A 26,284-nucleotide genomic window follows, 5' to 3' on the forward strand; every position below is an offset into this window, starting at 1 on the left:
GAAGCAGACCCACAACCCCGGTTCCGAGTGCCAGCCAGTCCCAATTGGGACCTTTTGGACCCTGTCCTGGCGCCAGTGGCACCAGGCTCATAAAGATGCCCAGTCCCAGCACTGGAAGCGCCGGGCTCATAATGCTTGGGTGGACTTACCTGCAGCAGACCATGCTGCTTACTTACCTGCCAGTTGAACCCCTGATCCTCTTCTGTTTGGGACTACCTTTCCTGTTGGGTGGGGCAGGAGCCACTCCCTAGGTTCAGAACACTGGAACTCTTCTGGAAAGCAGGAACTCTTTTCTTACCTAGGCGTGGCTGTGGAAGGAGACACCTAAGCACTACAGGAGGCTATTTAAACCACACCCGATGGATGAATATTGCTTTGCGTTATTCTGCATTCTCTGCAGCAGAATGCTCATCGTGTCTTCTGCTTCTGATCCTGGGCCTAAGGGAACAAAGGCTTACCATCCTGGAATCCAGTCTTCAGCAGCACCTGTAAAGACAAAGAAAGAACAGGTTAGCACTACGGTCTTCAGTGGCAGCGCATCTCTTACCTGGTCCATCGGCTGTCACCAACGCCTCGCGCTGCATTCCGGCATCTGAAAGACAAAGGCTTACCTACTCTTCGCATGCTCCGGAGGTCTTCGCACTGCATTCCGGCATCTGAAAGACAAAAGCTTACCAGCTCTTCGCACGCTCCGGAGGCCTTCGGCGCTGCATCCCGCATCTGAAAGACAAAAGAAGGTGCGTTTAAAGACATTGGGCAACTTTATTACTCACGTGCCATTACTCCTTCCCACGCCGAATCCAGTGGGTATTCCAGCACCCTTCAGCTTCTCTAAAGCTCCGAACTTGTACCTGCAAGATAAAAGGGACAGTTAGTGCGCATCGTGAAGCAGGCTACATGCGCTTACTTACGTGCTTCCAGGCGCTGCTATTCCTCACGCGGGTTCGATCCTCAACTCTCATCAGCCCGCCATCCGCCATCGCCGGAACCCTGCAAAACAAGCGATATCATTACAAAAGACTTTTAAGACATTTGAAGTGCCCAGAACTTACCGTTCATGCAGTTAACGACGGACAGCAGTCCTCTGAGGTCAAGAGGCCTGCACCCTTATCCAGTGAAGAAACTGGTTACGGCACCCTGCCCCGAGGCAGATGGAGAGCTCGGCGTTCACTTACCTAAGGTGAGGGTGTTAACCTTTGGGGTTCTACAGGAGAAAAGAAAGGGAAGAGGAGAGAGGCACCCAATAACCCCAGTTCATTAATCCCATATTTTCTATCTGCAGACATCTTACTCTTCGAGTCAGACATACAGTGCACAGAGGTCCAGCCCAAAGAGCCAACCGTGTGTTACACATCACCTTTGAAGATACGGCATTCACCCAGTCAAGACCGGCGCCTCTGCGGGAATCAGGTGAGCGTTACAATACCAGCACATCTCAACATGCTACAAGCCAAGATAACCCAACACAGGGAAGGCCTCTTTATATGGGGGGGGGGGGGAATTTTAACTGTGTAAAGGATCTGGACCTGGACAGATCTGAACCACCACAAATACGGGCAGAGGTAACCCCTCAGGCGCTGAACATAACACTAGAACAACTAGATCTGGTGGACGTCTAGAGAGAATGGCACCCCACTGATAGAGTCTACTTGTACTACTCCTCCAAGCATGGCTTATACACAGGATAGATTACATCTTTATAGACAGGGCACACTTGGCACAAGTAGAGTCATCACATTACCTGGGCAGATCGATCTCGGACCACTCACCCCTACTAATGCACTGGGCAATGGCAGCCCCAGACCCCCAATTCCACTGTGGCGCTCACGGATCAAATCTTCAAGGACGAACTAGGGGATAAGCTGGAAGAGTTCATAGAGAATAATCGAGGCAGTGTAGACCAATGGAACATAATATGGGAAGCCCTGAAGGTGGTAATGTGCGGCAAAATTATAGTGGGAGCGGGAGGTATTAGGAAAATGCTGAAAGGGGAACTAGAGGAGCGGGAGGAGGAAATCAAATGGGTAGAGAACAACAATCTGGGGACCAGAGAGGAAGAGTTGAAACTAGCTAAAGCCAGAACCAAATGCCAAGAGGCATGGGGGCGGCTCTCCAGGTTTGATTACATAACGCGCACCACAAGAGGCAGACTTCTATCATGGTTATGTAAGAGGGAGCACCCGAGACACCTCACAACCAAGCTTAGGGATGAGGAAGGGGTACTGCACAGGATGCAACTATCAATAAATTACACCTTTGTGGTTTTCTACGCTAAGCTGTACGCACACGATACCGAGATACTGCTGGGTGACATTCATGATACATTGGAAGAGATCGAACTACCAAAATTTGGCTTGACACAGCAGGAGGCATTAGATGAAGCAATCACACCAGAGGATGTAATGGAGGCCATTAGATCATTAGCCACCTGCAAAACCCCTGGAAGTGATGAAGTCCCCCCAGAATTCTGCAAGGCGTATGAGCCGACCTTGACCCCATTGCTGCACGAGGTGTATGCGGAGGTGATCCTACCAAAGAGCATGAGAGAAACTATAATAGTTCCAATTCTCAAGCTGAATAAACCAGTGGATGACTGCGACTCATATCATCCGCTGGCTATGCTCAACTACGATATTAAGATATTGACCGCCATATTGGCCAAAAGATTAGCTAGAGTAATAGAGACCCTTGTACATGAAGATCAGAATGGCTTTCTACCTGGCCGCAACACGACAGCCAATGTACGTGGGCTGCAACACATCATGGCACAGACAGGGCAGGACAGGGAACACTTGGTGGTGATGTCACTTGATGCCATCAAAGCGTTCGACTCTATATATTGGGAATGTTTGATAGAGGTGTTGAGACAGTTTGGGTTCGGAGAAGGCTTTGTGAGATGGATTACAGTTTTATACATGGGCCCGACAGCGAGGGTCAAAACAGGAGGAACAGTGTTGGCAGCTTGGGCTATAAGGAGAGGTACCAGGCAAGGAATCCTGGGGCTAGAACCAGTTGCAATATAAATAAGAACATTTTTTACGATGCAGGAAAACGGGTGGGAGGGAGAAACTGTAACGCTCACCTGGTTCCCACAGGGGCGCTGGTCTAGTCTGGATTGCTGTGGCCTCTTCTAGCGTGATGCGCAGGACCCAGAACACCGATTGGACAGGACCTCCAAATCGTGCTTGCCTGGCCTGTAGGAATATCCTTCTGCAGATGAGAAAGGGGATTAACAGTCTGCAGAATAGTGTGCTAGCTCCCCCCTTTCCCCCTTCCCCCTTCGTTCCTCTCTAACTTCCTCCAAACCCCGGTTTAAGCTCACCTTATGGTTTGGAAGGATGAACTCTCCATCCTGCTTCTGGTGCAGGGGCGCGTGTTCGTCCAGTTACTTCACTGGTTTTCAGAATGGCGCTGGCAAAATCCACTTGACTTTCCTGAGCGATGCGCCGTAAGTATGAAAGTTCAAAGTTAAAGTGAGGCCCCCTTTATGTTGTCTTTCTAACCTGTGATCTGTCCTTTATTTCAGGTGCAGAATGAAGGCGATGCGTCGAGGGGTTAAACTGCCGAGGTGAGTAGTGATGAGGGCGATCCCTCTAAATGTCCTTATCATTCCCCAGAAATGTCTCTTGTCCTTTCCCCATAGGGGCCGGGGTACGGTACCTGCCAACGGGGCGGCGCCGACCCGAAATGTGGAAGAAATGCTGGTAAGTCTTATGGCTGTTAATCAGGCTTTCCTTCTGTGTTCCTTCTGCTCACCTTTTGTTTCTTCCTCTCTCCCCTAGGTGCAGAGATGTGGCGTCCGATGCTGACAGCCGCGATGGAGCCGGGAGATGTCTCGAGGACAGGTGAGTGAAGCGTGGCGCTGCAGCGAGCAACGCGATGCTTTTAAATGGAAGTCTTTCTTCAGGGATGCTGGCGAGAAGATTCCGGATGTAGGTAAGAAGTTTGAAATAGTCCTTGGTTTTCACCTTTCTCTTCTCTTCCTTCCTTGCAGGTCTTCCAGGTTCGAGGCGGGCGTGGCTGGAGTCCAGGAGCAGGAGCAGACACGGTGAGCGTTAAGCTGCAGGAAGCAGAACAACGCGAAGCATGAGCTGCTGTCTGGGCGTGGCTTAAATAGCCTCCAAAGAAGTCCCAGGTATGTATCCTTCCCCAACTAGGTATGTATCCTTCCCTGGCCACGCCCGAGTGAAAAAATAGTCCCTATGAAAAAATAGTCCCTTTCAGGTCTCAGGGAGGCCTGAAGCGTGCAGCATGGTCTGCATCAGGTAAGTGCACAAAACACCTCCCTTTATGAGCCTGGTGCCTATGGCGCCAGGACTGATGTCCAACATGAGCCTGGCGCCAAAGGCGCCAGGACAGAGTCCAAAGAGCCCCTATAAGGGGCCGCTGGGCTTTTACCCGAGGGCATGATGCCTGCTTCCGGGGGTGCTGGGCCTGGCCTGGCGCTCCGGGGGTAGGCATCATGACAGAAACCATGTGATCTCACTGTATGCTGACGATGTGTTAAGATGAGAATCACGGGAATGCTGCGTACCTGTATTTCTGGATGGTCTCGACGGGGCAGCCAGACTGACGAGAAGACTTGGTAACACAGCAACCAGCCCTTCCTCCACCCTGAATGGGAACTGGGTGGAAGATGGACCGATTCCCAATGCCACAACCAGGTTCCAGAGATGGCAGTTCTGCACAGCGTTGACAGAAGAAGTGGTTGGAGGGAATCCTTGAAGAGGAGTTAAGAGTCCCAAGGTGTGGGAGGCCACACCCGTAGCTGGCAATGGGTGCCGAGACGTTGAGAGTCCAAAGGTGTGGGAGGCCACACTTGTAGCAGGCAATGGGTGCTGAGGAGTAGAGAGTCCAAAGGTGTGGGAGGCCACACCCGTAGCTGGCAATGGGTGCTGAGAAGTAGAGAGTCCAAAGGTGTGGGAGGCCACACCCGTAGCTGGCAATGGGTGCTGAGAAGTAGAGAGTCCAAAGGTGTGGGAGCCCGCCCGCGTAGCTGGCAATGGGTGCTGAGAAGTAGAATCAACGGTGTGGGAGGCCACACCCATAGCAAGCAGTGGGTGCTGAGGAGTAGAGTCCAATGGTGTGGGAGGCCACACCCGTAGCAGGCAGTGGGTGTGGAGGAGTAGAGTCCAATGGTGTGGAAGGCCACACCCGTAGCAGGCAATGGAAGCTGAGAGGTTGTGAATCCAAAATGGCTCAGGAGAAAACTTAGGAAGTTGGCCAGGCCAAAGGAGGGAGAAAGGATGCAGGCAGAGAACCAAGGCAGACAAGAAGGAGAACCAGGAGGAATGAAGCAGGACCAGAGAATAATGCCAGGAAGGACCCAGGCAACAGGAGGGAAGACCGGCAACGGAGAAGGTAAGGTCTAGAGGAACAAGGGACAAGGTAAGCACTAACTAGTAGCGTGGGAGCAGGCGAGGACACGATCCGGAACAGAACGCGTTGAGACGCGATCTGCTCCCGACCGCGTCTCTCCCTTTATGGGCCGCCGGCGCCTGCGAGGCCTGGAGCGCAAGCCTGATGGTTGCCAGGCGCCGGCGGCCCCAGAATGAGGCTTGAGCAGCAAGCTGCTCCACGCCTCGGCTGCCGCCCCCACGGCGCATGCGCGGAACCGTAATCGCGGTTCCCGACGCAAGCGCCGCGGAGCTGGCGCCCCTGTCCCTGGAGCTCTTCCCCCGGCGCCTCCCCAAACGCGGAAACGCGGGTAGAGGCGCCAGGGAGGGGGAGCGCGAACAGTGAACCCCGGTCTCCTGGTAAGCGTGACACTATACCCCCTCCCAGGAAGATCTGGAGCCCCAGGCTTCCAGGGAAACCGCCGATAGAACTCGCGCACAAGGCGCGGAGCGTGCACATGCCGAGAGGGTTCCCAAGTGCGATCACAGGCCGGGTACCCCTTCCAGTCAACCAGGAAATGGAGCACCCCCCTGCGATAGCGGGCATCACAGATCTCCTGAACCTCGAATTCCGGAACCCCCTGTACCAGGACTGGGGCCGGACAAACACTGGAACGACCATAAGGATCTGCCACATAGGGTTTCAGGAGGGAGACATGAAAAACAGGATGAATGTGCCATGAACGAGGCAGCTGGAGACGAAAAGCTACAGAGGATAGGCGTTTGACAATCCTAAATGGGCCAAAGTATCGGGGAGCCAATTTAACTGGTAGGTTGCGGAGAGGCAGATTCCTAGAGGACAGCCAAACCCTATCACCAACCTGGAAATCGGGTTCCATCCGCCTCCCACGGTCAGCCTGAACCTTCATGCGGTCACGAGCGGCCGCCAAAGAGGTACGTGCCAATTCATGCTGCTGTTGGATTGTAGAGACCAAGGCGTCAGCGGAAGGAACCGTACTGGTTGGTACAGGGTGGAAAGGGATCAGCTTGGGATGTTGTCCCATAGAACAATGAAAGGGGCTGGTTCCAATGGAAGAATGAAAAGAATTATTGTAGGAGACCTCAGCTAGGTCTAAATAGGTACTCCAATTGGTTTGTGTGGCATTAGCAAAACTACGGAGATAGGTTTCCAAGGTCTGATTAGTCCTCTCCGTGAGACCATTGGTTTGTGGATGATAACCCGAGCTTAAAGCTCTATGAATGCCGAGATGACCACAAACCTTACCCCAAAAGGAAGAGAGAAACTGAGACCCTCGATCTGAAATGATCTTCTCAGGAAGACCATGTAAACGGTAGATTTCATGAAGAAAAGCAGTGGCCATCTGGACCGCAGTGGGTATCTTCTTAAAGGGAATGAAATGGGCATACTTTGTAAAACAGTCCACTACGACCATAATACAAGTATGTCCTGCAGAAGGGGGAAGATCGACAATAAAGTCGGTAGCAATAGAGTGCCAAGGGTATGGCGGCAATTCAGTAGGAGAAAGTAGCCCTAAAGGATGTTGTCTGGGAACCTTGGATTGGGCACAGATGGGACAGGCCTGTACATACTTCCGAACCTCCTCAGCCCAGCCAGGCCACCAAAACTGTCGTGATAGTAACTCTTGTGTTGCACGAATCCCACAATGCCCTCCAATGGGGGAATCATGAACTCCATGCAGAATGCCATGGCGAATATCCCCTTTAGGGATGTATAGTCTTTTCCGAAGGAATAAAAGGCCATGACTTTCAGATATAGAGGGTCATTGAAGCAAGACCGACCTCCAAGGATCTGACCGGGTGGCATCAGATATCGACTTTAAGAGTGGCGATACAGTCGACAGAAAACGATGAGAAGGAATCAGAGGTTGAATCTGACTGGGGCTGTCTTCGTTCTTCTCTCTCTCCAAAGACCGAGACAAGGCATCTGCTCTTACATTCGAGGATCCGGAGATGTAAGTAATATGGAACACAAACGGAGAAAAGAAGAAGGCCCACCGAGCCTGTCTGGGTGTCCGGCATTGTAAAGAGCGTAAATACTGTAGGGTACGGTGATCTGTACGGACCTCAACCGAAAAACGGGCTCCCAACAGATGGTGTCTCCATTCCTCGAAGGCTATCTTGATGGCCAATAGCTCCTTCTCAATTACTGCATAATTCCTCTCACTAGGATTCAGCTTGCGAGAGAAGTAAGCCACGGGATGTTCGACTGACGTAGCAGGATCCTCTTGCAACAATACAGCTCCAACAGCAAAGTCCGAAGCGTCTGCTTCCACGATGAAGGGCAAGTCATCCTGTGGGTGGCGTAAGATCGGGGCAGCCATAAAGGCTGACTTCAGGGCGTTAAAGGCTTGCGAAGCGGAATAATCCCACAGAAAAGTTATCTTGCTGCTTGTCAATCTCGTAAGAGGTGCTGAGATTTCAGAGAAGCGTGGAATAAATTGCCTGTAAAAATTGGCAAATCCCAGAAAGCGTTGCAGAGACCTTACGTCATGTGGCTGTTGCCATTCTTGAATTGCCTTTACCTTCTTGGAATCCATTCCAATACCGGACTGACTTATTACAAACCCTAGGAATTCGATCCTGGATTGATGGAAGGAACACTTCTCCACCTTGACAAACAGGTGATTATGGAGCAGCCGATCGAGGACCTCTCGTACATGACTTACGTGTTCCTCCTTAGATCGGGAAAAGATCAAGATGTCATCCAGATAGATCCAGACAGAGATTCCAATTATGTCCCCAAAGATGTGATCCATGAGCCGTTGGAAAATCGCAGGGGCATTGCACAGACCAAAAGGCATAACCCTATATTCGAAATGCCCAAAAGGAGTCTTGAATGCCGTCTTCCATTCGTCTCCACTCTTGATTCGAACCAGATGATATGCCCCTCGAAGATCTAGCTTAGTAAAAATCTGAGCCTGATGTAAGGTCTCTAGGATACTTCGAATCAGCGGTAGAGGGTACCGATCCTTGATGGTGATATCATTTAAGAGCCGGTAATCCACACAGGGTCTTAAGGAACCTTCCTTCTTCTTTACAAAAAACAGAGGGAACCCAGCGGGAGACTTGGATGGTACGATGTACCCCTTACTCAAGCAGTCCGATAAGTACTCCTGTAATACTCGTCTCTCTTCCCGAGACAATGCGTACAGCCTGCCATGCGGAATCTCAACTCCCGGAGACAGTTCTATGGCACAATCAAATGATCGATGAGGTGGCAGGGGTATATTACTCGGTTCGGCAAACACTTGTTCGAAGTCAGCATACTCAGGAGGAATCAGCAATGCAGAACAAAGGTGAGTCCCCTTGTCTCGGAGTTCCAGATTAGTTGAAGAAGCCTGAGTCTGGACAGGCAAGCTGCATCCCGAAGTACAAGAGGTGGAGGAGAAGGTCAAGGTATGAGCCCTCCAATTAATGACTGGATTGTGATGCTGGAGCCAAGGTAACCCCAAGACCAACTTGTAGGTAGGTGACCTGATGACGTCCAAAGCAAGCCTCTCCACGTGATTGGCGATCCTGAGTCTTAGTCCGACAGTGTGCAGACGAACTGGTCCAGAGGATAAGGGAGTACCATCAATAACCTCCACAGGAAGGGCTGAGTGTCTGGGCAAAAGAGGGATCTTATGAGTGCTAGCAAACTCATCATCAATGTAATTGCCCGATGCTCCACTATCCAATAACCCAAATACTTCAAGTGTCCGGCCGGGCAGTTGAATCTGAATCTTCAAGGTTAATAGAACAGCTGGTTGCATGGGAAGAAGAATCGAGCAAAAGGCGGAAAGGTCTGAAAAAGGGGTGAGACCTGTCGTTGCCTCTCCTCCACACGACAGGTCCTCTAGTTTCCCGACTTCTTCTTCTGTGGCCGTAAAGGACACATTCCCAAATAGTGTCCAGCGGCTCCACAATACAGACATAATCGTAATGTTCTTCTCCTCCTTCTTTCTTCCTCTGATAATGGCCCTCTCACGGCACCCAACTGCATGGGTTCTGGTCCAGATTCTGTCGAACCAAAGGCGCCGGCGGGAAGACTGGCCGTTCTGGGAGCGACTCTCTCTAGTCGACGTCTCTCGGTCTTTCGTTCGGTTAGTCTCTGGTCTATGCGAAGCACCTGGTTTATTAAGAGTTGGAGACTTTCAGGTTCAGGGATGTGAAGTAGTTCTTCCTTGTATTCCTTCCTCAACCCCCGGCGAAACAGGGTCTTTTGCGTAACTTCGGGCCATTGCGAATCCGTAGCCAACAGGCGGAAGCGACTGATATATGTTATTATGTCTGAGCTGCCCTGTTTGATGTCCATTAACTGATTCTGCGCTGCGGCAGCCAGGTTTGGTGTCTGAAAGACCTCCAGAAACGCCTTCTCGAAAGCAGCAAAATCGTTAAGAATGGGACTGTTGGTAGCCACAAAAGGTGTCGCCCAAGCTAGGGCGTTTCCAGTTAAGTTTCCCAAGATATAACCGATCTTGGCCTTATCATTATTGAAATAGGTTGACCTGAAAAGGAAATGGATACGACAGTGGTTGCAAAATTCCGCCACTCGACGCGGGTCTCCATCAAACCTGATTGGGGCAGTATGGGCCAATGAACTTTCGGCCTGTGGAACACCTCCTGTCCCCTGAGTTACCATCTGTCGTAGGACTTGATTTTCTTGATGAAGGGCAGACATCTCTGCCCTGAGGGCTTGCAACTCACTCCGCAGGTCCTGCGTGTCCTCCATATCCAAATCGGAAGGAAGGCGTCTCAATCTGTTAAGATGAGAATCACGGGAATGCTGCGTACCTGTATTTCTGGATGGTCTCGACGGGGCAGCCAGACTGACGAGAAGACTTGGTAACACAAGCAACCAGCCCTTCCTCCACCCTGAATGGGAACTGGGTGGAAGATGGACCGATTCCCAATGCCACAACCAGGTTCCAGAGATGGCAATTCTGCACAGCGTTGACAGAAGAAGTGGTTGGAGGGAATCCTTGAAGAGGAGTTAAGAGTCCCAAGGTGTGGGAGGCCACACCCGTAGCTGGCAATGGGTGCCGAGACGTTGAGAGTCCCAAGGTGTGGGAGGCCACACCCGTAGCTGGCAATGGGTGCCGAGACGTTGAGAGTCCAAAGGTGTGGGAGGCCGCACTTGTAGCAGGCAATGGGTGCTGAGGAGTAGAGAGTCCAAAGGTGTGGGAGGCCACACCCGTAGCTGGCAATGGGTGCTGAGAAGTAGAGAGTCCAAAGGTGTGGGAGGCCACACCCGTAGCTGGCAATGGGTGCTGAGAAGTAGAGAGTCCAAAGGTGTGGGAGGCCACCCCCGTAGCTGGCAATGGGTGCTGAGAAGTAGAGAGTCCAAAGGTGTGGGAGGCCACCCCCGTAGCTGGCAATGGGTGCTGAGAAGTAGAGAGTCCAATGGTGTGGGAGGCCACACCCGTAGCAGGCAGTGGGTGTGGAGGAGTACAGTCCAATGGTGTGGAAGGCCACACCCGTAGCAGGCAATGGAAGCTGAGAGGTTGTGAATCCAAAATGGCTCAGGAGAAAACTGAAGTTGGCCAGGCCAAAGGAGGGAGAAAGGATGCAGGCAGAGAACCAAGGCAGACAAGAAGGAGAACCAGGAGGAATGAAGCAGGACCAGAGAATAATGCCAGGAAGGACCCAGGCAACAGGAGGGAAGACCGGCAACGGAGAAGGTAAGGTCTAGAGGAACAAGGGACAAGGTAAGCACTAACTAGTAGCGCGGGAGCAGGCGAGGACACGATCCGGAACAGAACGCGTTGAGACGCGATCTGCTCCCGACCGCGTCTCTCCCTTTATGGGCCGCCGGCGCCTGCGAGGCCTGGAGCGCAAGCCTGATGGTTGCCAGGCGCCGGCGGCCCCAGAATGAGGCTTGAGCAGCAAGCTGCTCCACGCCTCGGCTGCCGCCCCCACGGCGCATGCGCGGAACCGTAATCGCGGTTCCCGACGCAAGCGCCGCGGAGCTGGCGCCCCTGTCCCTGGAGCTCTTCCCCCGGCGCCTCCCCAAACGCGGAAACGCGGGTAGAGGCGCCAGGGAGGGGGAGCGCGAACAGTGAACCCCGGTCTCCTGGTAAGCGTGACACGATGTCCTGCTCTATCTGAGGGACCCCCAAAACAATTCAACGGTGGTGCTGGAGGTACTAGATAATTATGCACGTTATTCGGGAATATGCTTGAGTAGACGGAAGTCTTGCATATTTCCGTTAGCGGAACTGAGGGGTGTGGAAGCCAGGGATTTGCCAGAGGTGGGAATACAGTGGCAACTGGAAACGTTCTGCTATCTAGGGGTCAAATTTAGGCACAGTTCAGAACAAATACACAAGTGTAATACGGTGGCAGTGATAAAGGGCCTGCGTAACTCAATGAAGTTCTGGTCCAAACTACCCCCCTCAATGATAGGCAGAGCTTCGATCACTAAATGATCATCCTGCTGAGGTTCCTATACTATTTTCAAAATATCTGCCACTATATCGGAGCAACATTCTTTCGTATACTTTAGGCCTTGATCAGAGAGTTCCTATGGGTGGCGTACTGCCACAAATTATCATTAACCACACTGACACTTCACGACAAAGAAGGTGGCATACAACTCCCAGAATTAGAAAAATACTATTTGGTGGCTCAACTCAGCCATGTGGCTAGATGGCTGTCAGATGATGCTACAGCAGAGACAGGGATACTGCAACACTTGATAGCCCCAGCACAACTAAGAGAAATCATCTGGATCCCGCCAACCTACCTGGAGCCCACCCCCATGCTACTAGAACTGGGGAAGCGAGTATGGAACAGAGCCCAAAACTGTGCTACAACAGACAACCCTACTCGCCTGACATACTGATCATGGCCGACGTAGGCAAAGTAGAAGTTGATCTCCCAGTCATCAGATATTGGGAAAAGTCAGGTCTGTACACCTGGGGAGACATGTATGAGGAGGGAATTTTTAGAGAAATAGAATCACTGCACGAAAAAGAGGGGTTACCAAGAGGGCAATTTTTATGGTACCAGAGAATAAGGCAAGTGGCTAAAGGGAAATGGGACAAGTGGCCAGAAGATCCAGAGGTGACCCCCCTGCTGTCAGAATGATATAGCTTGAGTGATGGAAAGGGCACTGATGCACCCAAAAGAAGTGTCCAGGAATGCCAGGTTTCGACTGGTCCAGATGAACGTCCTATACAGAACATATATGACACCACTCCGGATGGCAGGCTTCAATAGGCAAACTAGGCCAGTATGCCCGTGGTGTGGACGAGAGGTGGCGGACCTGATGCATATGTTTTGGGGATGTGGGAAAGTAGAGATTTTTTGGGCCAAAATAGAGTGAGCATGCAAAGAAGCAGGAATTAATAGGTAGTATTGGTCTCCGAAGGAGTGCCTCGTGGGCACATATCCCAGGCTAAACAAATGTAAACACATAGTGAAGCTTATGGACATGGTGTGTGTGCTGGCAAAAAGGGCAATCGCAATGGCATGGAAATCGAAAGCGGGCCCGCGATTTAATAGGTGGTGCAAGGAATTGGAGCGCTGGCCTGCAGCGGAAACAGAGACCTGGGGTGCAGGCCTCACTGGAGAGGAGGGAGGGAACAGCATCACATATGAAGCATGGAAAGCGCTAATAAGGGACATGTTTCTCCCATCCGATGACATGCCCCCCTGAAAATGCAAGTGGAACATGTAACATGCTTAACATATCACATGAATGCATAAAATAGTAAACTGTTCACGGTCTCACCCCTACAATGCAAGTGGTGGATCTGGACCTACACCCCACACCCAATGGACAAACTGAAAGCAGAACTGAATCACTAAAGACGGATAATGTTAAATGTTGTTTAACTGTTGTTACTCTAAATGAAAAAGTTGACAGAGATATTAACAGGCGAATGCTATGCAACTGTTTGACTTTTGTACCCTATAAATGCCAATAAAAATATTTACAAAAAAAAAATACACCACTGCAGGAGGATCAAAGATAGGGAAAAAGAAACAATTCAGAGGAGATAAGCAGAAGAAGCGAAACTAGTACAGACAAAGCTAGTGAAGGTCACGTCAGTAACAGCAGCACTGCCCTCAGAGCAGCTGGGAGAAGAGGGGGTGTCTCAGTGGCTACACAGGCAAGGATAGCTGCAGAATGGACAGACAATGGGCAGGAGCAGTGGAGAGGAGAGCAACAATACACGGGACTCCAGTGGCAAGGAAGACCTGCAAGAGGACGAGGTGGGTCCCGGGGACAGAGAGGAGGGGGTCACAGGGGAAAAGGGCCCAGAGGAGGGAATCCAGGGCAATGCTGGTTGTGCAGGAGGTGGGGCCACTTCTCACAAGAGTGCCGCAGCAGGCAAGGTGCAAACTATCAATATAACCAACCCTATTACAGCCTACCCCAACGTGGACACCCTCATCCTGGGAGCCCACACAGCATTCCACAAGGGGCCTACGGGCAACCCCTGTAATATGCGCAGCAATCCCCGCCACCACCTGGCTACAATACACTGTGCCATCCCCCATATACAATGCAATCACAGCAAAACTGCCCCAACCAGATGGTCCAATGGCACAACAACCCTTTTGCCACCACCCGAAAGGTACACAGGCACCATACCAAGGGGCGTGTGTGCTCAGTGAAAATATTTTATCTTGCCTGGGGACAGACACCCACCCCGACTAGGACAGCCCACAGAGAGCACTTGCGTGTCCAGTCCTATGCGCTACCTTGCATCCGGAAGAGGAACCACTGGTGGGGGCAGAGATAGGGAACACACAGTTCATCTTTATGGTGGACTCGGGGCGGAGAAATCATGCATATGTGAAGGTGATTTTCCGTTATCTGGCCAAACTCTCGAAACGCAAGGGTTCTCTGGGGCTGTAGTCCTTATACAGACGTGAATGTCAAGATGTCAAGATAGGGGGAAAAACAGTGCGGGCACCCCTACTCTACTAAGAAAGTTCCCCTGTCAATTTACTGGGACAAGCTAAATATGACCATATAATTTACTGACCAAGGGATTGTTTGCTTCACCCCAGGCATGTGTGCCCTCAGAGCAATGTTATTGATGCATACGATGGCCAATGAACTGAAGGTGAGGGGAATACCAGTAAATCCTGACATGTTCGTGTCCGGGATCAGGGTTTTGGCTAGAGCAGTGCCTGAGCTCACCAGCTAAGAATGGAGAGTGCCCTCTGATTTTGTGTTTTGCCCTGTAGCTGCCCCCGAGATGGTTGCCGGCACAATATTGTCTTTAGACTTAGAAGGAGAACAAGTGTCTGCAAAGAGAATAGCGGTGATAGGGATGGACATGCATGGATGCGAATGGCGCACAGTGTTGTGCATTGAACCAAACATACCATTGCGCGAGCTAACTGATGAGGAACTGTTCGCTGATGACAACAATGATGGGGAAATTATTTGGAAATAAGCATCCCATGTGAAGTCATGGTACAGTACAGAAAGGTACCAAGCCCATCCCCCATGGCTCTCATCAGCGCACCACCTTCTTTCTATGACCCAGATATGCAGCAAGTGCCCCCTCATTTGTGGACAACAAATCCCCATGATGTTGGTCTTTTGAGAGAAGTGACCCCTGTAAAGACTACCCTAAAGCCAGGAGCAATACTACCCAGAGTCAAGCAATACCCACTGACCAGAGAAATGGAGGAAGGAATTCAGGAGACACTGAGTGCGCTCCTTCAGCAAGGAATAATTGTCCCCTCAAATTCACCATGCAACCTGGCCATGTACCCGATTAAGAAAGCGACAGGGGTGTTGTGGCGTATGATCCAGGACCTTTGCCCACTTAATGATATTGTCCAAAAGGAAATCCCTCTTCTCCCGAATGCCACTTCCATTTTCTGTAGCATTCCAAAACAGGCCACTCATTTCACTGTGGTCGATTTAAAGAATGCCTACTTTTCAGTATCCCTCGATATAGGGTCACAATATCTCATGGCATTCACACTGGGCGGGAGGAGATATGAACACAGTCAACTGCCCCAGGGGTACTGCGAAAGCCCAAGTACATTCAACAGGATATTGCACAAAGATCTTGGCAATATTCAAGTCCCGAGCACTATCATTAAGTACGTAGATGACCTAGTCTGCAGTGAAAGTGAAGAAAGTTGTCGAAGAGATTCTATTGTCCTTCTCCAGTTACTCGCCCAAAAGGGGTATAAGGTAGACAAGATAAAATTGCAGTACTGTCTGCCTGAGGTTCTGTAATTGGGGCAATTGATTTCCAAAGATGGCAAAAGAATAATACCCGACAGAGCGGCAACAGTGCGCGCCTCAACCAGACCACAAACTGCAAAGGACATGCAGAAGTTCCCTGGAATATGCAATTACTGCAGAGCATGGATACTAGATTATGCTGCCTACACAAGGCCCTCTTGTAGGCTCTAAAAGAGGCACTTAAAGACAAGACACATATAACTTGGACAGCAGACAAGCAAACAGCATTCAACAGTTTAAAAGAATTGATTAGCACAGCCCCAGTTCCAGCCACACCTGATTACGAGCAGGACCTTTATTTGTTCTCGCATTCAAATGGGATCCTTATAACAGCTGCGTTGACACAGAAAACTTCCATGGGGCACAAATCTCTAGCGTATTACAGTGGCACACTTGAGTCAGTAATGCAGGGTCACTTCGTCTGCGAATAAGCTCTCGCAGCTGCCACCTTTGCTATCGAGAAAAGTTCAACAATTGTAGCTGCCCCTGAGATGGTTGCCGGCACAATATTGTCTTTAGACTTAGAAGGAGAACAAGTGTCTGCAAAGAGAATAGCGGTGATAGGGATGGACATGCATGGATGCGAATGGCGCACAGTGTTGTGCATTGAACCAAACATACCATTGCGCGAGCTAACTGATGAGGAACTGTTCGCTGATGACAACAATGATGGGGAAATTATTTTGGAAATAAGCATCCCATGTGAAGTCATGGTACAGTACAGAAAGGTACCAAGCCCATCCCCCATGGCTCTCATCAGCGCACCACCTTCTTTCTATGACCCAGATATGCAGCAAGTGCCCCCTCATTTGTGGACAACAAATCCCCATGATGTTGGTCTTTTGAGAGAAGTGACCCCTGTAAAGACTACCCTAAAGCCAGGAGCAATACTACCCAGAGTCAAGCAATACCCACTGACCAGAGAAACGGAGGAAGGAATTCAGGAGACACTGAGTGCGCTCCTTCAGCAAGGAATAATTGTCCCCTCAAATTCACCATGCAACCTGGCCATGTACCCGATTAAGAAAGCGACAGGGGTGTTGTGGTGTATGATCCAGGACCTTTGCCCACTTAATGATATTGTCCAAAAGGAAATCCCTCGAAATCTTCCACCCATCACTTTTGTGGTCAGTTTGTTTCTCCTTGTGAGAGGGGGTATGCCCAGACGTGGGTCCCTTGCTCGCTGCGCCACAGGGAACTAGGCTGCACCTCACTGAGGAGGTCCAACAAGGCCGAAACATGTCTGGGGTTGCTTGGTTTTCTGTGCAGAGGGGACCTGGCCTAGCAGTTCGGGCTGGGCTGCTACCTTCGGTGGCGGCAGCTGCTGACTGATTTGCACATGGCTGGTCCCCTTTTGCAATGGCGCAGACGAGCTAAAAAACAGTGGTGTGGAAGGTTGGCCCAGAGCAATTGCCAGTGATTTAGATTCATTCGAAACCTTCCACCCATCACTTTCGTGGTCAGTTTGTTTCTCCTTGTGAGAAGGGGTATGCCCAGACGTGGGTCCCTTGTTCGCTGCGCCACAGGGAACTAGGCTGCACCTCACTGAGGAGGTCCAACAAGGCCGAAACATGTCTGGGGTTGCTTGGTTTTCTGTGCAGAGGAGACCTGGCCTAGCAGTTCGGGCTGGGCTGCTACCTTCGGTGGCGGCAGCTGCTGACTGATTTGCACATGGCTGGTCCCCTTTTGCAATGGCGCAGACGGGCTAAAAAGCGGTGGTGTGGAAGGTTGGCCCAGAGCAATTGCCAGGTGTTTAGATTAATTCGAAACCTTCCACCCATCACTTTTGTGGTCAGTTTGTTTCTCCTTGTGAGAGGGGGTATGCCCAGACGTGGGTGCCTTGCTCGCTGCGCCACAGGGAACTAGGCTGCACCTCACTGTGGAGGTCCAACAAGGCCGAAACATGTCTGGGGTTGCTTGGTTTTCTGTGCAGAGGGGACCTGGCCTAGCAGTTCGGGCTGGGCTGCTACCTTCGGTGGCGGCAGCTGCTGACTGATTTGCACATGGCTGGTCCCCTTTTGCAATGGCGCAGATGGGCTAAACAACGGTGGTGTGGAAGGTTGGCCCAGAGCAATTGCCAGTGGTTTAGATTCATTCGAAACCTTCCACCCATCACTTTTGTGGTCAGTTTGTTTCTCCTTGTGAGAGGGGGTATGCCCAGACGTGGGTCCCTTGCTCGCTGCGCCACAGGGAACTAGGCTGCACCTCACTGAGGAGGTCCAACAAGGCCGAAACATGTCTGGGGTTGCTTGGTTTTCTGTGCAGAGGGGACCTGGCCTAGCAGTTGGGCTGGGCTGCTACCTTCGGTGGCGGCAGCTGCTGACTGATTTGCACATGGCTGGTCCCCTTTTGCAATGGCGCAGACGGGCTAAAAAACGGTGGTGTGGAAGGTTGGCCCAGAGCAATTGCCAGTGGTTTAGATTCATTCGAAACCTTCCACCCATCACTTTCGTGGTCAGTTTGTTTCTCCTTGTGAGAGGGGGTATGCCCAGACGTGGGTCCCTTGCTCGCTGCGCCACAGGGAACTAGGCTGCACCTCACTGAGGAGGTCCAACAAGGCCGAAACATGTCTGGGGATGCTTGGTTTTCTGTGCAGAGGAGACCTGGCCTAGCAGTTCGGGCTGGGCTGCTACCTTCGGTGGCGGCAGCTGCTGACTGATTTGCACATGGCTGGTCCCCTTTTGCAATGGCGCAGACGGGCTAAAAAACGGTGGTGTGGAAGGTTGGCCCAGAGCAATTGCCAGTGGTTTAGATTCATTTGAAACCTTCCACCCATCACTTTTGTGGTCAATCAGTAAACCCAGCCACGTTCCTCAAAGAGGCATGCGCTGTCCAAGATATGCAAGAGCAAGATTGTGCCACATACGAGGGAAAAGGAAATTACATTCCTAAAGCGAGGGAAAATGCACTACAGGAAGGAGAAGTGTTCTTCATAGATGGATCAGCATCCATTCGCCAAGAAACAGGTGAAAAACATGTTGGAGCAGCAGCAGTGAGACTGGAAGATGGGGAATATGAGGTACTGGTTAAGAAACCCCTGCCCATGCATTATTCCGCCCAAGCCACAGAGCCAGTAGCATTGATTGAGGCCCTCCATGCAGCCAAAGGATGTGCAGTGACAATATATTCAGAGTCAGCCTATGTGACCACTATGGTACATGCTGGACTATCCAGATGTAGAAGGAGGGGGTTCCGGAGAGCTGATGGGTCACCGGTACAACATGCAGAGTTATTGAATAAATTGATTGAAGCACTCGCACAACCCTCTGTAGTAGCCCTAATGAAATACCCAAGCCCATACACATAACGATGACGAAATATCTGTAGGAAATGCAGCCGCAGACACGGCAGCCAAAGAAGCCCATGTCTCCCCATACAAATGAGCACATAATGCATATTAGTGATCAAACAAGAAGAGCTAATAACAGAGGGCTATAACTCATTACCTATTGCACAAATCCTAGAGTTACAGTGGAGAGCACCCCCAAATGAACAAGAGTTATGGGTCAAAAGGGGGTGCACACAGTCACCGACTGATTTACTGTAGAGACAGGACACAACAGGGAAGGTTGTTATGCCTGTAGAACTATTGTATGTGGTATTCGAACAATTGCATTTCCCAGCACATACTTCAAAACAGCATATAGCAGCCGATCTCCAGGAAGATAGATCTATCCCAAATCTCCAGGAGTACCTTACAAAATTGTGATCGAGTGCACAACATGGCAAGTATTTAATTCAGGGATGACTCTCAGAACACTAAGGGGAACATAGCCCCGCCCTGTGGGTCCCTTCCGTGAGCTGCACATTGATTATGCAGACATGGGAGAGAGATGCAATGAGCAAGATATTTGATTGTGGTGGTGTTTCCCTTTTCAGGATGGGTAGAAGCAGGGCCTTGCGCCTACCCAGGTGTGAAGTGTGCTGCTAAGTTCCTAGTCAGAGAGGTAGTCCCTCGATGGTGCATATGTGACATCATATCATCTGACAACGGAACACACTTCATCAATGATCTGTTCAAAGAGGTGACAACACTGCTAGGAATAAAACACAAAATGTGCTTGATTTACCACCCACAAGCGAATGGGATTGTCGAGAAAATAAGTGGCCTTCTTAAAAGTAGGTTATCCAAACTGTGTCACTCTCTCAAAAAGAACTGGGTATACCCCCTGCCCTTGGCCCTCTTCCAACTCCACACCCTGCCCAGTAAAGACCATCAACTGTCCCCCCACAAAATAGTAATTGGCTGACGCATGCAAATGCCAGTGTCACCAACGAGAAGAGTATCTGATGCAAACAGAACAGCAACTTTAGTAGGAGAAGAATTTAAAGAATACCTGACACGTGCAGTAAGATGCATTGCCCAACAAATTGCCCCACCCTTCACAAGAGACAATGAGACAGATACAATGACTGCAGCATCAGACAGCCCAGCACAACCATTAATGCCCAGAGAGCTAGTGTATGTAAGGAGCTTTGTGCAAAAATGGGACTCGCCGAGATACCATGGACCCTATAAGGTGATCTAATGTACCCCCCTGGCTGTAAAAGTAAAGGGATTAAGTTACTGGATCCACCGCTCAGACGTCAGAAAAGCACACGACAGTGTAGCACCAGAAACACTGACTAACAATGAGAGAAATGCTGCAGTACCTTGAAAGAGTTACTGGCTAAAAGAAACACCTGAAAAGTATTTAAATATGAAGAGTAACATTAAATGTAATATGTTTTGTAAACAATAAGTGCTCTCTCTATATCTCCCTCTCTCTTTTTCTCTCTTTCTCCTCTCTCACTTTCCTTTTCTACCTTTATGTCTCGAACCCATCTAAAATGTTATTAATGCCCCCCATTGTATCCTTTTCTATAGGTGCAACGATGTTGGAGTTGGCGCCACTTAAAGTTAACTATGTACAGTCAGATAGCAGTGGGAATAGGATAAGCACCACGTGAGCATACAGTTATGATTGTGGTCGCAATTGTCTTTTCAATAGTTATGCTTGTTTTAGGAATATATTGCGGAGCATCTTTTATCTGGGGGTCCATATAAAAGAAGGGGGGTGATATGGAAGGGAGGCAGCAATATATCCTTAACTTTAATGAGTCTGCATAAAAATGTGACCAAAGTGACCCCAGAAATTGTATTATTTATGGACAACGGAACGGAGCGCACATCAATTGCATTAAATGTGAAGCTGTCACCCCCCCACCATGTTTACAGTTTCACAAGCTACCTCACAACCTAACATAGTATCTACCTCAATGCTCAATAAATTATATAATGTGTTCCATACCCCAGTTTCCAATATGAGATTAGGCCCCTCCTCTCCCACTATGGTATTCCGACAAGAAACCACAAATATTAATATAAATGTAGACACTGGTATTTTTCCAATGTACAGTCAGCAACCCGCAAATGTACAAGGGTCTCTCTTGCATAATAAAAGGAGGAAAACACAGGCATGCCAACACATATACGATGCCTACCAATGGTTAGGACTAAATAAAGTGGAGGACCTCCGTCATCCTGGGCAGTCTAACAGTTGGTATTCTGATATGAGTGCCACAGGAAAATGAGCGACCAATGGCAGCTGCTACGTGTGTTCTTCAATACCGCATGCTTCTGGGACGCCCAAGGTTTTAGTGCCTCAAGAAGCCCCCTTAGTAGAAGCCCAATGCCTCATCCACTTTGCACTATGTAGGATAAAGAGCTCCTTCCAGGCACACACAGTAAGAATGAGGCGCCTCCTGCCAGACAAAAAGCATTGCAAGGAGGGATTGAAAGGTGTGAAATGCTTCAAAGAACCAATCCTGGCAATCGAGGGCACAGGCTCCATTGAAAACAAACAGCAGGACTCAACATACATGTGCAAAGCTGAAGGGCTGCGTGGCCTGTCAGACGAAAGACTGGAATGGATGAACAAGACATGCGCACAAATATGGACAGAGCACATCACCAAGCTGACATGGGTCACAGTCCTCGAGAAACCGATCAAGGTCCAGCAAGAAGAAAATAACGAACTTTGATTCTAGGTGGAAGGCAAGGTGTCCATGGGTTCTAACACATGCTTCAACAGAACCTTCATCATCCCTAATCTTCGGAAAGGCACTGCTGCATTAATGGACTAGTACTGGGTTTGTGATAAACAGGCATTCTTGCACCTCCCACCATCATGGAGGGGCTATTGTATGCTTGGAACACTGCACTCTGCACTGATGGTGATACCTGAAGAACACATGAAGGGGGAATGGTGCCTCCAGGGAGTAAAGGGGCACCTCAGCCAACAGCAGCACAACCCCCCATCTTTCGCATATTCCCTGAAGATGAGCAACGGCATTGTCTGTTCCGGATAAAGCGTGCCTCCATCTACCTGTCTCAAGAGTCCTCTGACCTCCTTGCACAGATCCCCGACAAAAACAAACTTTTCAATTCAGCAGAGACATTTTTCGTATCACTTGTGCCCAGCATTCAAGCAAGAGCAAACGCCAAATGGTGATAGTGTAGTGGGAGCTGATCCAGCTGGCAAACGACACTGAGGAGGGATTTAACATCATCAAAGTGGAACTAAGAGCACTTCGACTAATGACGATGCAGAATCATTATGTGTTAGACCTCCTTACTGCAATGGAAGGTGGTGTTTGCAAGAAAATCGGGAGTTCATGTGGCACATTCGTACCTTCTTCAGATGCTGAAAATGGGACACTATCACATGTGATCGCAGCGGTGCATGAACTTGGCGTAAAAATTAGAAAAGAAGGTGGAGAGCAAGAAAATGACTAGTTTAATATGCCGTTCAGCTGGAGACCCTCATGGCTTGGAACAATCATGAAGATGCTGATACCCATCATTGTGTTCCTCCTGCTGATCTTTCTGCGTGTGCCAGTTAGGCCTCCGATGCTTCACAAAAGCGGTTCTGAGTAGTGCAATGATGATGGTGACAATCGGTAAAAGGAATATTAACAAAATGCATCATGATACTAGGGAAGCCCAGGTACAAACTGGTGAGAATGATGAGCCCAAATAATGCATGGTGGCAATGTACCACCCAGGGGATGAGGTAGACAATTACCATCATACCACTATCAAACAGCCCCATGATCTTGAGAATTACAAGGAGGTGTGGGTTGACGGGGATGGAGTATGTATTTACCTGACCTGTACTCCTGAAGAATATGCACGACGTGGGGGGAGTCTAAGAAGTGTTTGTAGAGCATGGATGCCCATTAAAGGTACCCCACATGGGATGAAGCAGTGAAACGGGCTGAGGAATGTAGAAATACTGGGGGAGGGTATTTGTTACTTTAGGAGTAATGAAAGGGGAAAATGCTGGAAAGAAGAGGGTCCTATCCCATCCCCTTAGCCTTTCCCGTAGTAAATACAGCACGTGTAGGCCAAGGGGGGAGAGACACCCACCCTCATGGCACGTCGTCTTAGGATATAACATAGTATAACATAGAGGCTTATACGAATAATGCAGCTCACAGTTTGGACAACGGGCACCATTTTGTATTAGAGCAGACGCCATCTTTTTACTAGGTCCAGAATCATCCCTTTGTAAACTCAGCTCTCCCTTCCCCAGCACCTCGCACAGAGAGCCCAAGTCATCACCACCCACTGCCAGCTCAGCACAAGCCTTGTTCTCACGGAAGTCCAGCCATTTATTGTTGCAATTGTTTAGTATCACTTCCACAGAATGTGCTCTCTGCAGAGCGTGAGATCGAAGCAGGCCCCTGCACAAGTGCCCATCCATCTCCACTAAACTGGCCATGCCCTCTCAATCCCCAACCCGCCAGGCCAGGGACCATCAGTCCCCGACCCTCCACTCTCTTTCATGTTTTTTTAAAACATTTTATTGATTTATTCAAACAAAAACAATACAAACCAAACTTGCAGTGCATATATAAACAGCACATTTGTACAACGCTTAATTTCAGTCACTGCTCCCCTTATCCCACCCCCCATTACGAGCCTATTCCTTCCCACACTCTGTTCCTGCATCACATGGCAGGGTCTCCCTCTCTGTGGGTTCTGTCAGATCTTGTATTGATCCAAGCAATTCCTCTATTAATGATTTCCAGGCCATCAGGGTTCCCGCCTCCTCCTCTCCTCGTACACTGCTCGCCTCTTGCAATTCCATGGTTTCTGCTTCCGCCCAATTCTGCAACTCTTTCCACCAAACCTCCACCCGTGGCCTGTGACATGTCTTCCATCCCATGGCAATCCTCCTTTTTGCGAGCACATACTTATTTATTTATTTATTTATTTATTTATTTATTTTTTAAGCGCTTTGCACCAAAGCGCTGTACATTTGAAAAACAAGTACACAGAAATAACAACAATTAACAATGTGAGCAAAAAATTACAACTTGAATCATTCCATAAAACAGTGTGAACAGCAATTACCCGAGAGGGGGGGAAGTGGAGTGGGAGTTGGAGTGTTGAGGGGACCAGGAGAAGGATTGAAAGAATGTAGAATGAATGGAGAGAGAGTGTAAAGGGAGAGGGGAGAGAGGAATTGAAGAGGTGAAATCAGGGGGGAGTCGAGAGGGCAGGGGGGGCTTCACGGAGGGGAATGGAGGAGAAGGGATTTAAGGGAGGTGCGAAATGAGGTGAGGGTGGTGGAAGAGCGGATTGGGAGGGGGAGGGAGTTCCAGTGCATAGGAGCAAGAAGATAGAAAGAGCGGAACCGAGAGGAAGCGCAGGGGGAAGGGGGTACAGTGAGAAGGAAGTGGTCAGCAGAACGAAGGGAGCGAGAGGGGGAGTAGAAGGAGAGAAGGGAGGAGAGATAAGGAGGAGCAAGACCATGGAGGGATTTGAAAACAAGGCAGAGAAAGTGGAATTTTAGTTGTAGGTGGAAAGGTAGCCAGCCAAGGTGAGAGAACGAAGAGGAGATAGAATCACGGGGGGTAAGAAGACAAAGGGTACGAATAGCAGAGTGGTATATGGATTCAGGAGCGGCAAGATGAGAAGAGGGAAGTCCGAAGAGTAGAGTGGAGCAGTAGAAGAGGCGGGAAAACATGAGTGAGGAGATTAGGAGTTTAGTAGCATGGAAAGTGAGGGAGGGACAAATTTTGCGAATGTTATAGAGGTGGTATCGGCAAGAGCGGGAGGTGAGTGAAATGTGTTGCGAGAAGTTGAGAGAGGAGTCAAATAGAACGTCTAGATTGCGAGCATGGGTGGAGATAGGGAGATCAGAAGGAGGAAAATGGATAAAAGGGGGAGGAGAGGGAGGGGAAGAGTATTAGAGGGGAAGAAAAGGACTTCGGTTTTATCAGTGTTGAGAGAGAGAAAGCGGGAGGACATCCAGTTCTTAATGGCCGTGAGACAAGAGGAGAGTTTAAGATGGATGTCAGGTGTGAAGGAGGAGAAAGAGAGAAAGAGTTGAGTATCATCCGCATAGAAATGATGGGACATGCCAAAGGAGGAGATAATAGGGGCAATGAGGGAGGTGTAGAGAGAGAAGAGGAAAGGGCCAAGTACAGAGCCTTGAGGAACACCGTAAATTAGAGGGAAGGAAGGAGAGGACTGGCCTCCCCATGAAACAGCAAAGGAACAGGCGGAAAGGTAAGAGGATAGCCATTTTAGAACAGGGCCTTTGAACCCAAAGGAGGAGAGAGAATGGAGCAGGAGTGGGTGATCGACAGTGTCAAAAGCGGCAGAAAGATCAAGGAGAATAAGAATAGAGGATTGCTTAGTATGACGAGCAGAAAGGAGCGAATTGAGAATGGAGGTGAGAGCAGTTTCAGTGGAATGTTTGGGACGGAGGCCAGATTGAAAAGGAGGAAGGAGAGAGGAAGTATAGACTAAGGAAGAGAGTTGAGAGTAGGCAAGTCGTTCAAGGATTTTAGAAAGGAAAGACAGAAGAGAGATAGGTCTGTAGTTAGCAGTGAGCAGTGGATCCGCAGAGGGTTTCTTAAGAATAGGAATAATCATTGCATGTTTGATAGCAGAGGGAAAGGTAGATGAGGAGAGGCAGGAGTTGAAGAAAGTGGTGAGGTAAGGGACAATAAGAGGGTAGATCCAAGGGATGAGAACAGAGGGGAGAGGGTCAGAGGGGGCAGACGTGGGGTGGGCTTTGGATAGAAGGGAGGAGATATCAGAAGGGGAAACAGATGAGAAGACAGACATGGTGGAGGATGGGGGAGAAGGGGGAGGAGGAGAGAAGGAGTCAGAGAGGGAGTTAATTTTTTGTCTGAGAGAGATGATTTTGGAGGAAAAGTAGTTGGCAAAGTCAGAGGGAGAAAGTGTGGAATTGGATGAGGGATCAGGAGTGGGAGGAGAGAGAAGACGGGAAAGAGTTTGAAAAATCCACCGAGGATGGGCGGCTTTAGACTGAAGAAGGTTAGAGTAGTAGGAGGATTTGGCAGTTGCAAGCAAAGAATTGTAAAGTGCATGCTAAGAGAAGTAAGAGGTTTGATTAGAAAGCGAGGGAGATTTGAGCCAAAGTCTCTTGAGTCGCCTGAGAAGGCGCCGCATAGAGCGGAGATGTGAAGTAAGCCAGGGTAGAGAAGGTTTATGAGTAGGGCGGAAGAGAGAAAGGGGGTAGAGTTGGTCTAGGACAGAGGTGATAGAAGATGAAAGGGAGGAGAGAGCCTCATCGGTAGAGAGTAGTGCAAAGTCTTGGTGAGATGGAAGAGAAGAAGAGCAAGTGCGGGAGAAGAGGGTAGGATCGTAATTACGCAGGTCGCGACGTGAGTAGATTGA

The 26,284-nt window shown here is 49.8% G+C and overlaps 2 long non-coding RNA genes across 2 annotated transcripts in view; one reads left to right on the top strand and one right to left on the bottom strand.

Annotated features, from left to right (window-relative positions):
• Window positions 1-26,284, top strand: part of LOC138580814 (uncharacterized) — a 126,867-nt gene that overhangs the window by 90,206 nt on the left and 10,377 nt on the right. Inside the window, exon 2 of the long non-coding RNA XR_011304349.1 lies at window positions 20,450-20,528. This is a non-coding gene — a long non-coding RNA (uncharacterized lncRNA). The remainder of the gene's footprint in view (window positions 1-20,449; window positions 20,529-26,284) is intronic.
• The window catches only part of LOC138580815 (uncharacterized), a 146,932-nt gene that overhangs the window by 69,620 nt on the left and 51,028 nt on the right, over window positions 1-26,284 (bottom strand). The gene's annotated exons all lie outside the window — the stretch shown is intronic.

The sequence above is a fragment of the Ambystoma mexicanum genome, chromosome 3p (assembly GCF_040938575.1).
Source record: "Ambystoma mexicanum isolate Mex_15411 chromosome 3p, UKY_AmexF1_1, whole genome shotgun sequence".
Taxonomy (NCBI): domain Eukaryota; kingdom Metazoa; phylum Chordata; class Amphibia; order Caudata; family Ambystomatidae; genus Ambystoma; species Ambystoma mexicanum.